Source organism: Phyllobates terribilis, unplaced genomic scaffold, assembly GCF_046119375.1.
Source record: "Phyllobates terribilis strain yellow unplaced genomic scaffold, ASM4611937v1 Scaffold_3__8_contigs__length_932513732, whole genome shotgun sequence".
Classification (NCBI taxonomy): Eukaryota; Metazoa; Chordata; class Amphibia; order Anura; family Dendrobatidae; genus Phyllobates; species Phyllobates terribilis.
The window spans coordinates 373,687,775-373,702,108 of NW_027362763.1; the positions used below are offsets into that span (position 1 = coordinate 373,687,775).

Consider the following 14,334-nt stretch of genomic DNA (forward strand, 5'->3'; position numbering starts at 1 on the left):
ATTTCTGGTACTTCCATTAATTGAAATTGATGTTTAAAGTCTTGGAAGAATCCATCAGTATCCCCGCCAACTTCATTTAACGGCTTGCAGGAGACTCTTGGCGATTCCCTTATGGTGGATGTTGTGGTTAATGTTTGGCTGTAGTTTCTAGCAGCTTCCATAGTGAGTTGCCTTTTATGAACTCTCCTGATATCCTCTATAGCAGGGATGCCAAACTCAAACACACAGAGGGCCAAAATGAAAAACTTGGACACAGTTGCGGGCCAACCAGTATATAGTATAATGGGCCCCACAAAGTCCTCCATACAGAATAATGGGCCCCACATAGTCCTCCGTTCAGAATAATGGGCCCAGCATAGTCCTCCGTTCAGAATAATGGGCCCTCCATAGCCCTCCATACAGAATAATGGGCCCCACATAGTCCTCCGTTCAGAATAATGGGCCCCACATAGTCCTCCTTACAGAATAATGGGCCCTCCATAGCCCTCCGTACAGAATAATGGGCCCTCCATACGGAATAATGGCCCCACATAGGGGGTGGTTCTGATATCGAGGGCAAAATAAAACCACCTGTAGGCCAGATTTGGCCCACGGGCCGGAGTTTGACATTTGTGCTTTATATTAACCTCTTCCACAAGCAATTCCATTTACTATTCATACCACACAACTCACTGGCCTTCTTTCATCCCGATGCTCTGTAAATCTTTCTCCAGTGCCTTATTGAAGGCTAACATCTTCCAAAACCTCAATTTAGTTATTCCTTGAACAGTTCTTTGTTACTGACCCTTAATTCATGAGCCTTTGCTTGTAGATTCACTACAGTCCAATTACTGTATCCAGAGGTTCTGGTTCCATTCATTTGTTGTCAGGACGTTCCCCATTTCTTGTGCCCTTATCCCTCCAATGCCAACCAGTTTGTGACGGGGTGTGTGACAGATCATGCAGGGATGGTGGACTGGTGAACAATCAAACAAACTTTATTGTGTCACCTGGAGAATATTCCTTAGAACAATAACACAATCTCCCAGGGTGATCCTGGGGTGCCACCTGGTACTTTGACACCAAGTCAAATAACCCAGATGGTCCTTAAAACAACTCCTCAAATCCCATAGGAAAGACAGGGCAGGTGTCCAATAATCCTCAGGTGGTTCCCAGTCTATAATAATCCATCCAGTGGTGCCAGGATCTGGCTGCAACAGCAGAACCACAACCTTCCAAGACATAACACAAAACAACCAACCTCAAACGTGTCTCTACACCTTCCTCTTGGGTTTAGCCTGTGTGTGGGCAGAGGTGCTCACTACTGAAGATCATCAATGAAGTTTAGTCTTTGCATAGTCTGCAGGGTTGTGTATCAGGGAATCCACCTGCAGAGAGGAACAATGGCACAAATTCCCTCACCAAATGCAAGACAGGAAATGTCAGTAGAGGGCCTGATTGTGTTATGGTCCATGGAATTAAACTGGGAGTGATAAGGCCCCATCACACTAAGCAAGATTGCTAGCGAGATCGCTGCTGAGTCACAAGTTTTGTGACGCAACAGCGACCTCCGTAGCGATCTCGCTACATTTGACACTTAGCAGCGACCAGGCCCCTGCTGTGAGATCACTGGTCGTGTCGGAATGATCTGGACATTTCTTTGATCGTTGAGGTCCTGCTGGGTAGCATGTATCAGTGTGTTTGACACCTTACCAACGACCTTGTTGACGACTCAGACACAGAAACACATAGGCGTGCATCGTTATACAGATCGTTACGGGTCGCCGCATCGTTGCTGCGTCATTGGGAAGATCTGACTGTTTGACATCTCACCAGCGACCACATAGCGACGCAGCAACGATCCCTGACAGGGCGTATCGTCATCGGGATCGCTGTAGCGTCGCTTAGTGTGACGGGGCCTATACACTGTTACAGTCACACTAGGTGATAAACAATTAATGATGGTGTTTGATTAGCAGCACCTGGCTGTTACTTGCCCATTTAATTCCCATGGAAGCAGTAAGGATGTACTTAATTTCTTACATACTACTTCTGTATTTTGGCCTTGTTTTTGCTAAATGACAAATTACACTGTCATTACATTATTTGTTGCTGTTCATGCCTAATTTTAAGACCTTTTTAAGGACTGTTTTTTTTATTATGTACTGATATGTAAAACCATATAAATCAAAGAGGGTGTACTTAGTTTACTCATGGCTGTATATTAAATCGAATTAAACGAAGATTAATAGAAGGACTTGTGTATCCTCATCACAAAATAAGCAATACTCAATGTCAAACAACGACTGCATAAGCAAGCAATCCCAATGTAATATTACCTCTCTATAAATATCAAGTAAAGCGACATTCTAAAAAGGATAGAGTTAGTTCAAAGGTGGACAACTAGATTATGAACCCCTTAATGACCGCCGATACGCATTAAAACGGCTGCCGCTAAGGGGCCTTATTCCCTCATCACTAAAACAGCGATCGGGAATAAATGCATAGAGTCTGAAAATCTCCAGGGTCTCCGCTATCGAGGGTAGCTGAGACCCTGGAGAACACGATCAGGGCCAGATTTTCCTGTTCCCGATCATGTGATCGCCGTTATTCAGTGAATGGTTAAGGAACCGCTCCAGCATTTTTTGTTTGTTTTTTCACTGCTGGAGTGATATCGATGATGTAAATTCCCTGCCCCTAGTAATATATATATATATATACCATCCTCCGTCTTCTGCTCCTCCCAGTGCCAATCCAGTATCGATTGCATCTTGTGACTGCAGCTTCTGACTAACCTCGTTCTGGCTCTTATAGACTTATGTTGAGTAAGTGACCTCCTGATCGCCCAGCAAACACCGGAACGATCCAGCAGGGCACAAACTGCAGAAGAGAACAGGATCGGTGCTGATTATATAAAAATACATTAGCTGCTTAGTATATTACTAGAGGCAGGGAACTTACATTAGTGATATCACTCCAGTAGTGAAATAATAAAAAAACATGCCAGAGTGGTGCTTTAAATAGGATTGGTTTCTTTTACATTGAGAGTTAGAAAAATTTGGCTTGTTTAGCTTACAAGAAAGGCCCCTCTTACAAACCACTGGGTGACCTTCATTACGTGTAGAGAAAAAGTGATTTTGGCAGCTAAATGGGAAAGGATTCTTTACTAAATTTACACGCCTGCATTTTTGCCACGTTTTTTTTCTGTGCATTTTTCCAGCGAAAAACGCAGCATTTCACTTATCCCAGCAGAGTGAATGAGATTCCTGAAATCTCATGCACACGTTATTTTTTTTTTTTTCTTTTGTATTTGAAGCAGTTTCAGATTTTTAGCATGTGAATTCTTTTAGTGTTTTTGAACGATTTTCACCCATTTTAAACAGAGTGGAAAAAACATACAAAATAAAAGCATACTAAAAAAACGCTTGTATGTTACTCAGCATTTTTCCTGTCAACGCACCAGTATTTTCAGCAAATTGTTCTGCTGCGAATACTGAATGTGTGCACCTACCCTTAGAGTAAGTCAGACTGCCCTACCTTAAGGCCCCCTTTACACGTCCGTTTCTCATGTCTTTATGCGGTTCGTTTTTTAAGGACTGCAAATACGTACACGCACACCCATTGTATTAAGTGGTGGTGTGCACATGTCAGGTTTTTCACACGGACTGTGTGTCCTTGTGAAAAACCGTAGACGTGTCCTTTTTTTTCGTGCACCACGGACGAAATGCATGCTGCACACTGATGACACGTACCGGTTCCTGGGAAAAGCCGTACAGTTTGTGCTGTTCCCAGGCAAAATTGGCAAGTAAAGCAACATTCTAAAATGGATAGAGTTAGTTCAAAGGTGGACAACTAGTTTATTAACCCCTTAACGACTGCCGATACGCATTAAAATGGCTGCCGCTAAGGGGCCTTATTCTCTCCACTAAAACAGCGATCGGGAAAAAATGTATAGCTGAAGTCAGCTCTCATCATTGTCATTGTCTCATCATTGTCACCTGGTCTCTCTGAGATCAGTGAGACCAGGCGACTCTGAAGGGAGTTGTATTCAGCACCCGCTGTGTGTGTACATTTTGTATAAATTAAATAAGCTAAGGGAAAGCCGACAGCTGATGGCTGATGTTAATATTCTGGGAAAGGGGCCCATAGCCCTAAAGGTTCCCAGACTATTAATAACAGTTCACAGCTGTTTGTTTAGCCTTTACTGGTTAGTTTACGTAGGGGACCCCAGAAAAAAAATTGTGTAGGGTCTCCCTATAATTACCAACCAGCAAAGGCTAAACAGACAGCTGTGGGCCGATATTAATAACCTAGGAAGGGGCCATGGATATTGGCCCCCCTCCCAGACTAAGAACATCAGCCCTCAGCCGCCCCAGAAATGGCACATCTATAAGATGTGCCAAATCTGGCGCTTAGCCTCTCTCTTCTCACTTGCCTTTGTGCGGTGGCAAGTGGGGTAATATTTGTGGGGTTGATGACAGATTAATAATGTCATCTGACATCAAGCCCAGGGGTTAGTAATGGAGAGGCATCTATAAGCCACCCCCATTATTAACCCCGTAGTGAAAATTAAATCAAGACATACACAGAAAAACGACCTTTAATTGAACAAAACAAACAAAAAAAAGTCTTTATTTGAAATAAACACTCCCCACCATCTTTTACCCATTTATTAATGTAAAATTAAAAATTCTAAACCACAGTATTCCTCACCTGTCCGCCGATAATCCATTTGTCCCACAAAGAGCCCAACTCTGCTACATCTGGATGCATTGTTGAGCGTGGCATGATGCGACCGCTCAGCCTTGCATCCAGGAGACATTGAGCTGAGCATGAGAGCGCAGCTTCAGTGACCAGCAGTGACAGCCACCAAAGGGGTCATTTACTTTAATGAAACAGACGGAGTCACTTTGTGTTCTGTCTGACCTCATTTTTGGCAGTGTCCAAAAAGCCTGGTCGACTGTGTATTTGTGCCCACCTGAAAAAAGGAGGCCAGACAAAACATAAAGTGACTCCACTTCGTTAAAGTCAATGGCCCAATAAATGGATACGCCTAGCGGAAGCCCCGACGGCGATACTGACTTTTGGCTAAAACATGATAGCAACCAAGCCTAATCGAATGAGAAATGTTAAACTTGATGGACCGATGTCTTTTTTCAATGTATGTAATTTATTGGGAGCAAATAAAATACTTGATGTGAACAGATACTTAGCTAGACAAAGCTGCGAAAGCCCACTCCTGGAAAATGACACAGTGCCTTTCTCTAGTGAGCCACATAGCTCTAAGTTAGCCATCTTTACAAGCCTTCTTCTTCTTTTTTTCACATTTATGAGTCTGAAACTGCTATAAGTAATGGTAGAGACAATGACAAATAGAATCTGAGCTCTGTTGTAAAATGCTGTAGAGCAAGTTGGCATGGCTTTCTTATGTATATTGCAATGGAGGTGTCTTCCAAAAAAGTAGGTAAAATGTGTTTTACCCTCAGGCATAGTTCAGAGCATGCATGTGTAGTCAGTGGAATGTAAAAATCCATGCAACCTACTAAAAAAGATGTTAAAACAGAGAAAGTACAAGTACACTAACACTGATATTTAAATCATTTAATACAGATGTCACTCTGGAAGGATTGCAGCCTGTAGCATGGCTGTTTGTCGTACAAATGGGAAAGGACACAGACCAGGTTCAAGTACATTTTGTCCTCAGCAAATGAACAGTAAGAAAATGTATGCATACACATACATATATTCTGTATATACATCAGAGGCGGACATATCATTGGTGCAACCTGTGCGATCACAAAAGGGCCCAAGAGGTAAGGGGGCCCATTTCTAGCTCCAAAGCAGATGCAATTTTGCATTTTAAGGCACTGTTGGGCTGTAAAGGGCCCATATATTGTTCTTGCACAGGAGCCCTTTTCTGTCTGTATCCACCAGTGATACACTTACAGGTGCTTCTCACAAAATTAGAATATCATCAAAAAGTTAATTTATATCAGCTGTTCAATCCAAAAAGTGAAACTCATATATCATATAGAGTCATTACAAACAGAGTGATCTATTTCAAGTGTTAATTTTTGTTAATGTTGATGATTTTGGCTTATAGCCAATGAAAACACAAAAGTCAATATCTCATTAAATTAGAATAATAAACAAAAAACATCTGCAAAGGCTTCCTACGCATTCAAAAAGGTCCCTTAGTCTGTTTCAGTAGGCTCTACAATCATGAGAAAACTGCTGACTTGACAGATGTCCAGAAGACAGTCATTGACACACTCCACAAGGTCCCAGAGTTCCAATTTTCATTTGGAAATCAAGGTCCGAGAGTCTGGAGGAAGAGTGGAGAGGCCACAATCCAAGCTGCTTGAGGTCTAGAGTGAAGTTTCCACAATCAGTGATGGTTTGGGGAGCCATGTCATCTGCTGGTGTAGATCCACTGTGTTTTATCAGGACCAAAGTCAGCGCAGCCGTCTACCAGGAAATTTTAGAGCACTTCATGTTTCCCTCTGCCGACAAGCTTTTTAGAGATGGAAATTTCATTCTCCAGCAGGACTTGGCATTTGTCCACACTGCCAAAAGTACCAATACCTGGTTTAAAAACAACAGTATCACTGGGCTTGATTGGCCAGCAAACTTGCCTGACCTTAACCCCATAGAGAATCTATAAGGAGGAAGATGAGAGACCCCAGACCCAACAATACAGACGAGCTGAAGGCTGCTATCAAAGCAACCTGGGCTTCCATAACACCTCAGCAGTGCTACAGGCTGATCGCCTCCATGCCACGCCGCATTGATGCAGTAATTGATGCAAAAGGAGCCCCGACCAAGTACTGAGTGCATTTAGTAAGCATACATTTCAGTAGGCCAACATTTTGGATTTTAAAATCATTTTTCAAGCTGCTGTTATAAAGTATTCTAATTTACTGAGATAATGACTTTTGTGTTTTCATTGGCTGTCAGCCATAATCATCAACACTAATAGAAATAAACACTTGAAATAGATGACTCTGTTTGTAATGACTCTATATAATGAGTTTCACTTTTTGTTTTGAAGAACTGAAATAAAACTTTTAGATGATATTCTAATTTTGTAAGAAACAATTGTATATTCTAATATGCATACATTCTAAAAATGTTTTTTTTTAAAAAAGCTGCTCACCCTCTGCCTCTATTATAATACCCATTCTTTTTGGGAGACTTGCTTTCAATTTCTCAAAATTTGGATGGGTGTTTTTCTATGCTTCTAGCTCTACAACCTAGTCTAAAGACCCCTATACACTTTACATTGAAGCCAAAGACAAACCCTGTTGACTAAAGTTATCCAGAAGAAATAAGAAAAATATCAGAAAATCACTGACAGCCAACAATTTTAGGAACCCTTTGTAGAACCATAATTAATCTTTACGGTTTTAACTTTTAGAAGTCTATAGCTCTGAATAGTGATACGAACACATTCAGGGGCATACATAGAAATCATGGGGCCCGATAGCAGAAGCTCTAATTGGGCCCGCCCTCAAAAAAATAAATAAGTAAATATTTGTCTGTGTCACAGAAGAGCAGATCTCACAACTTTCCAGCCTTTACTTAGTAATTTTCCTCCTGCTGAAGTCCTAGATTCCTTTCATTGCCCCCATAAAGTATGATGGCAATAAAAGTGCCCCCCCAAACACAGTATGATACCCCCATGGTGCATTCCTCCACATTAGCCTCCACATGCACAGTATAATGACCCTATTGTACCCCACTTCAACTCCCAAGGCAAAGTATGGTGACACAAACACAGTATGATCCCCCAACTGTAACTCCCACACAGCCCTCCATGCAGTATAATGGGCCTACATACAGTATAATGGCCTGCACTAGCCCTCCAAACAGTATAATGGCCCCCTTACAGCCCTCCAAACAGCATGATGGCCCCCGCACAATCCTTCACACATTATAATTGCCTTCATACAGTATAATGGCTCCCCACATAGCCCTCAAAATATTATAATGGCCCAACATAGCCTTCCATATAGTATAATACGCCACCCATAATCCTCCATATAGTATAATGCGCCCCCCATAATCCTCCATATAGTATAATGTGCCCCTCATAATTCTCCATATAGTATAATGAACTTCCCGTGGTCCTCCATAGAATATAATGCATAGTCCTCCATACAGTATATTACACACCCCATAGGGTAAAATGCAACCCCCATATAGTATAATGCACCCCACAGTCCTGCAGTATTATGGGCACCACGTACTCACTGATCTTAAAATACCGTATATTTTAAATAAGCCGATCCGAGTATAAGCCGAGGCCCCTAATTTTACCACAAAAAACTGGGACTTGCGTATAAGCCTAGGGTGGGAAATGCAGCAGCTACTGGTAAATTTCCCCATCATGGTACATACGTCAACCCTCATCCCCCAATCCTGGTATGTACGGCACCCTCATCTCCCAATCCTGGTACGTATGGCACCCCTCATCCGCCAATCCTGGTATGCATTGCACCCCTCATCCCCCAATCCTGGTGCGTATGGCACCCCTCATCCCCCAATCCTGGTGCGTATGGCACCCCTCATCCCCCAATCCTGCTACATATGGCACCCCTCATCCCCTAATCCTGGTACGTATGGCACCCCTCATCCCCCAATCCTGGTACGTATGGCACCCCTCATCCCCCAATCCTGGTATGCGTGGCCCCCTCATTCCCCAATCCTAGTATGTGTGGCCTTTTCATCCCCCCCAATCCTGGTATGTGTGGCCTCATCCCCCCTCTATCCTGGTATGTGTGGCCTCCTCATCCCCCCAATCCAGGTATGTGTGGCCTCCTCATCCCCCCAATCCTGGTATGTGTGGACTCCTCATCTCCTCAATCCTGGTATGTGTGGCCCCCTCATCCCTCAATTCTGGTATGTGTGGCCCCCTCATCCCTCAATTCTGGTATGTGTGGCCCCCTCATCCCCCAATCCTGGTATGTGTGGCCCCCTCATCCACCAATCCTGGTATGTGTGGCCCCCATATCCCCCAATCCTGGTATGTGTGGCCCCCATATCCCCCAATCCTGGTATGTGTGGCCCCATCACTGCACACACAAAAAAAATAAACACTTATACTCACCTTCCTTCCTCACCTCTGCGCTCTCAGATGCCGAGGTGAGCTGCTGCTGCCGGCATATTCACTCCTCTCCATGCCGGGACCATGGGCGTGGAGAAGAGTGAAAATGCATTCTCTTTAGTAGCGGCCACTGTCAGCAGGAGCCGCGGTTCAGCACTCCTCCGTGCCCGCTACTAAAGAGAATGCATATTCACTCTTCTCCACGCCCATGGGAGTGGAGAAGAGGGAATATTCATGTCCCTTTAGCAGCGGGCACACGTGGTAGCTGCAGCAGCGGCTACTGCGTGTGCCCTGCTCCTCTGCCGCTGCAACCTCCCTCCCCCCCAATACTCTCCTATCCTCCTCGTTCCCACGCTGCTTCGGGGCCCTCCCAGCTCATGGTCCCCATAGCAGTTGCGTGGCCTGCCGCCATTGGCGGTACGCCACTGAACACATTAATAGCATTCACTATCAACTGTAAATTGTCAATTACAGTCAAAAAAATCCAAATAAGCTCCTCCAGATTGAAAAAAAAATGGAGGACACATAAAATTTTGTTTACAGATGAGGTAAAATGTTTCCCTTTTTTAGTGACTCTCCAGAACTTTCTGGATGAATGGTAACCCTGGTATAAGATATTGATGAGACCAGCTAACCATCTGAAGTTTATAGAGGCCTCGTGACACTCTCACCAACAAACGTGGTTGGGGAGATAAGGATCAGGCTTATGGTATTCTAACACCCGATCATTCTGTTATCATGAAAGATAAACTGGCTTTCTCCTCTCTGTCCATTGAAAATACATGAACACTCCTTGGAAACATTAAGCCATTTAAAAGAAGCTCCAGAAATGCAAAGTGGTGAATAGAATTGACCTGACCATTCTTCAGGCACCTTCTGCTTGGAAGCTGCTCACTAGTTTATACAGTACAATTTTTAAAAAAAATGTCGGCGTTTCCTGATGCGTCTTCTTGAACTCGGTGGGTACGCAGACTTCTAGAAGACGTCGTGTAAACATGCACTTAGTAGCCAGGTGAACTTACTACTTTTTACCATCCAAGAAATCCCAAACACATTCATTGCTGCTTGCACTCTGGAGTGACCATTTCATTGTTCTCATGACACCAACGTATTCTCTAATTTTATAAGTAAGTCATTATTGTACCCACAATTGGTTGGGAGTTATAATTTTGCAGTAGAATTTTGGGGTTATTTTTTTGGGTAGACCTATTTAAAGATGCTGTTGCGTGATGAATAGAATGTGTCTGTACTTCTCGCTATTCATGTGTTCAATCAAAATCAAATTAATAAATCGGCTGATACACACAGCAGCAATCCCAGTAAGGGTTGGGTTCTGGTTCTCAACAGTGACCGTCATTTTCACAATACGCTATAGTTGCAGACTCAAGCTCCCTAGAAAGGCAAACTCAACACCAAAACTGAAATTGAATTATTTAAACCTTCATATAGGGGACTTAGCCAATATTTATATGAAACTTCCACTGTACATTTTAGTAAATGTGTTTTAGAGTAAAATAGTTATTACACATGTAAACAAGGGGGCTTTGGTGTAGCTTTTTCTCTAATTTAATTTCAATATGCCGTCCCTCATATCATGATGATTGGCAGCGCTTGCGTTGGAGCAATGCCTAACCTAATTCCCTAGCCCTGTACATTCTGACAATGGAGCAGCAGAGCACCTGCATACACAGTTTCAGTGTGCACACAGTTCTCATCCCTCTCCTGTATATAGCAGCCACACACATGATTTACAAGGCAGCAGCAGATGATGCTGACAGGTGACGGATGAGAACACACACAATTTCAATGTATGTGTGCTCTCATCCCCCTTTCCTGAGTATAGTAGCCACTGGCCACACACAGGATTACACAGTAGTGTGAAGTCAAAATACACAGTAGCGGGTGATGAGAGCGTGTATACATTGACATCCAATCAGAGAATCAGTGACTCCAATCATAGAAGATATCATCTATAAGGTACCTGCATGTAAAGGTTTATGTGTGATACTTACTACATCTCATCTGTACTTTAGTTCTTATATGGTCTGATGATGGAAGTTAGCAACAACTCCTACTAGCTTCTTACTATTATTAGGGACATACTGGGAGTTGAAGGTTTATGCGTTATAATATTTGGGGCTGACCTGGTACTGCAATTGATCGCTGAACTAATCTTGGTGCTGTATTCATGCACTGCTGGTGGGTCTGGTGATGTATTCATGTACTGATGGTGGTTTTGGTGATCATTTTCTCTTCAGTTTATTCTGTTGATGCTGTATTTCTGTACTGTTGGTGATTTTGGTGCTTTATTCACAGTAGTGGGAGATGAGAGCGTGCATACATTGATATCCAATCAGAGAATCAGTGACTCCAATCAGAGAAGATGTTATCTATAAGGTACCTGGATGTAAAGGTTTATTTGTGATACTGACTATATCTCATCTGTACTGTAGTTCTTATATGGGCTGATGATGGAAGTTAACAACATATCCTACTATCTTCTTACTATTATTAAGGACATACTGGGAGTTGAATGTTTATGCGATATTATTGTATATAGGGTGTAACATACCTGGCGGCGTCCTTGCATAGTGGACCATCTCCCACTGTGCAAGAGCGCGCACTTGATCTCCAGTCCAGTCTGCTAGCCTGGCTTCCCTCCATGCTGTTTGCTTGCCTCTGTTTCTGCTGCTTAAGGGCGGCGCCCGATCACTTCCTGTTTCTTGTACCTGCTGCGGGCACACCCCTTGTGCGTCCTCAGCCTATTGCTGTCTGTCATCTGGTATTTAACCCAGCTCCTCCCAAGAAACCCTGCCTGAGCATTGTGTTTCATTCAGTGTGCTCTTGCACTCTGAATGTACCAGATCCCTTTCTGTGTTTGCTTGCCTGCCTTTCCTGGAGGCTGTATTTCCAGGCCTGTCTGAACACGCTCCTAGCCTGTTCTTTCCGCCTTCTAGGGGCTGCATACCTAGACCCGCTCCTGTATCTCGTCTGTCCTGTCTGAACACGCTCCTAGCCTGTTCCTTCCGCCTTCTAGGGGCTGCATACCTAGACCCGCTCCTGTATCTCGTCTGTCCTGTCTGAACACGCTCCTAGCCTGTTCCTTCCGCCTTCTAGGGGCTGCATACCTAGACCCGCTCCTGTATCTCGTCTGTCCTGTCTGAACACGCTCCTAGCCTGTTCCTTCCGCCTTCTAGGGGCTGCATACCTAGACCCGCTCCTGTATCTCGTCTGTCCTGTCTGAACACGCTCCTAGCCTGTTCTTTCCGCCTTCTAGGGGCTGCATACCTAGACCCGCTCCTGTATCTCGTCTGTCCTGTCTGAACACGCTCCTAGCCTGTTCCTTCCGCCTTCTAGGGGCTGCATACCTAGACCCGCTCCTGTATCTCGTCTGTCCTGTCTGAACACGCTCCTAGCCTGTTCCTTCCGCCTTCTAGGGGCTGCATACCTAGACCCGCTCCTGTATCTTCCTACTGTGTCTGTACTTGTCTGAATACTCTTCTAGCCTGTGTCCTGTTTTTCTCTATGTCCGTACCTTTCCTTTTTCTGCAGAGTCTGAACTCGTACCTAACTCCTGCTTGTTGTCACTGTACTTCCGTTTGTGAGTTTGTGGTCCACTCGCTACTTCACTGCAAGTACCCTGTGGGTATCTGGTTCTGCCTTTCCCTTCCTGTCTGTTCCGTGTGAACAGAGCCCTGTCCCCTCTGCCCTGCCTCGCTCTCCGCTCCTGCGGTTTCCGCTCTGCTCTGACCCTTTGCTCGCTGCTCCGGCAGTCTCGCTCTGCTCTGACCCTTTGCTCGCTGCTCCGGCAGTCACGCTCTGCTCTGACCCTTTGCTCGCTGCTCCGGCAGTCTCGCTCTTCTCTGACCCTTTGCTCGTTGCACCGGCAGTCTCGCTCTGCTCTGACCCTTTGCTCCCTGCTCCGGCAGTCTCGCTCTGCTCTGACTCTTGCTCACCGCTCCAGGCGGTCTCGTCCTGCTCTACTCTTGCTCACCGCTCCAGGCGGTCTCGTCCTGCTCTACTCTTGCTCACCGCTCCAGGCGGCCTCGTCTTGCCCTGCTCTCGCTCACCACTTTGGGCGGCCTCACTCTACTGTGTTTGTCCGCCACATCTGTGGTTCTGTTCCTGTGTCCCAGTGTGTACTGGGTCCTATCCCGCCTGTGTTCCTACCTGCTAGTGCCTCCCTGTCTGCACTCTAGCCGTGCTTGCCTGTACCCCCCTGCCTGCATACCCGCCTGCCTGCATACCAGTCGTGCCTGCCTATACCCACCAGTCTGTGTGCCTACCTAGCCTGTCTGTTCCTGTGTTCCCCGGTGTGGGTCAACAGCCGTGTCTGGGGTCTGTCCTGGAGTAGCACCTGGTCCCTCTGCTCGGTTCCTCCTTGGTGCACTGGCGTCGTATGCTGTCGTGCGACCCTGGTCGGATCGGGTGAATACTTAGTTACGCCCCTCCAGGCATTCACTCTCCGGCACGGTCCAGTGGAATCACTACATATACACGCACACGCCGCTGAGCCCGGGCGTGTGCATTACATAGGGCTAACCTGGTACTGCAGTTGATCTCTGTACTAATTTTGGTGCTGTATTCATGCACTGATGGTGGGTCTGGTGATGTATTCATGTATTGATAGTGGTTCTGGTGATGATTTTCTATTCAGTTTATTCTGTTGATTCTGTATTTCTGTACTGTTGGTAATTTTAGCTTTATTCATCTACTGATGGTGGTTCTCGTGATGTATTCCTGTATTGATGATGATGATTGTGATGCTGTATTTTTATACTGTTAATGGTTCTGGTGATGTATTTGTGTACTATTATTGATTCTGATCCTGTTTATTGTAGCAATCCATACCTTTTCAGATAACGTGATTCATAGCTACATTAATAAAGTATTTTGCTGCCTTACAAGTTAAGGGTTACTACATCTGTATTTAGGTTAGGAACATTAATTATAGAATTAAGTACTGTAACATACCAAATCCTAACAGTGTATAATATACTCACTGTTAGGATTTCACATTACCACTCATCAGCAATTATACTTACAGTCATGTGACAACTACTGTAGTTTCTTTTCCTTCTCAATGACGCAGGGGCTATATTTTTTCACTGAACGTTGAGAGAAGCAGGAATTTGGTTGGCACGTGACTGTACACATATGAGAAGTCACATGACTACTACTCAAATCAGTTAATCCGTGTTTAGCAGGGGGCAACAAACTGAATTTTTGCAGGAAAACCTAGATTCGCC

The 14,334-nt window shown here is 44.6% G+C and overlaps 1 protein-coding gene across 1 annotated transcript in view; it reads right to left on the reverse strand.

The window, feature by feature from the left end:
* The window catches only part of GCM1 (glial cells missing transcription factor 1), a 90,336-nt gene that overhangs the window by 12,611 nt on the left and 63,391 nt on the right, over window positions 1–14,334 (reverse strand). The gene's annotated exons all lie outside the window — the stretch shown is intronic.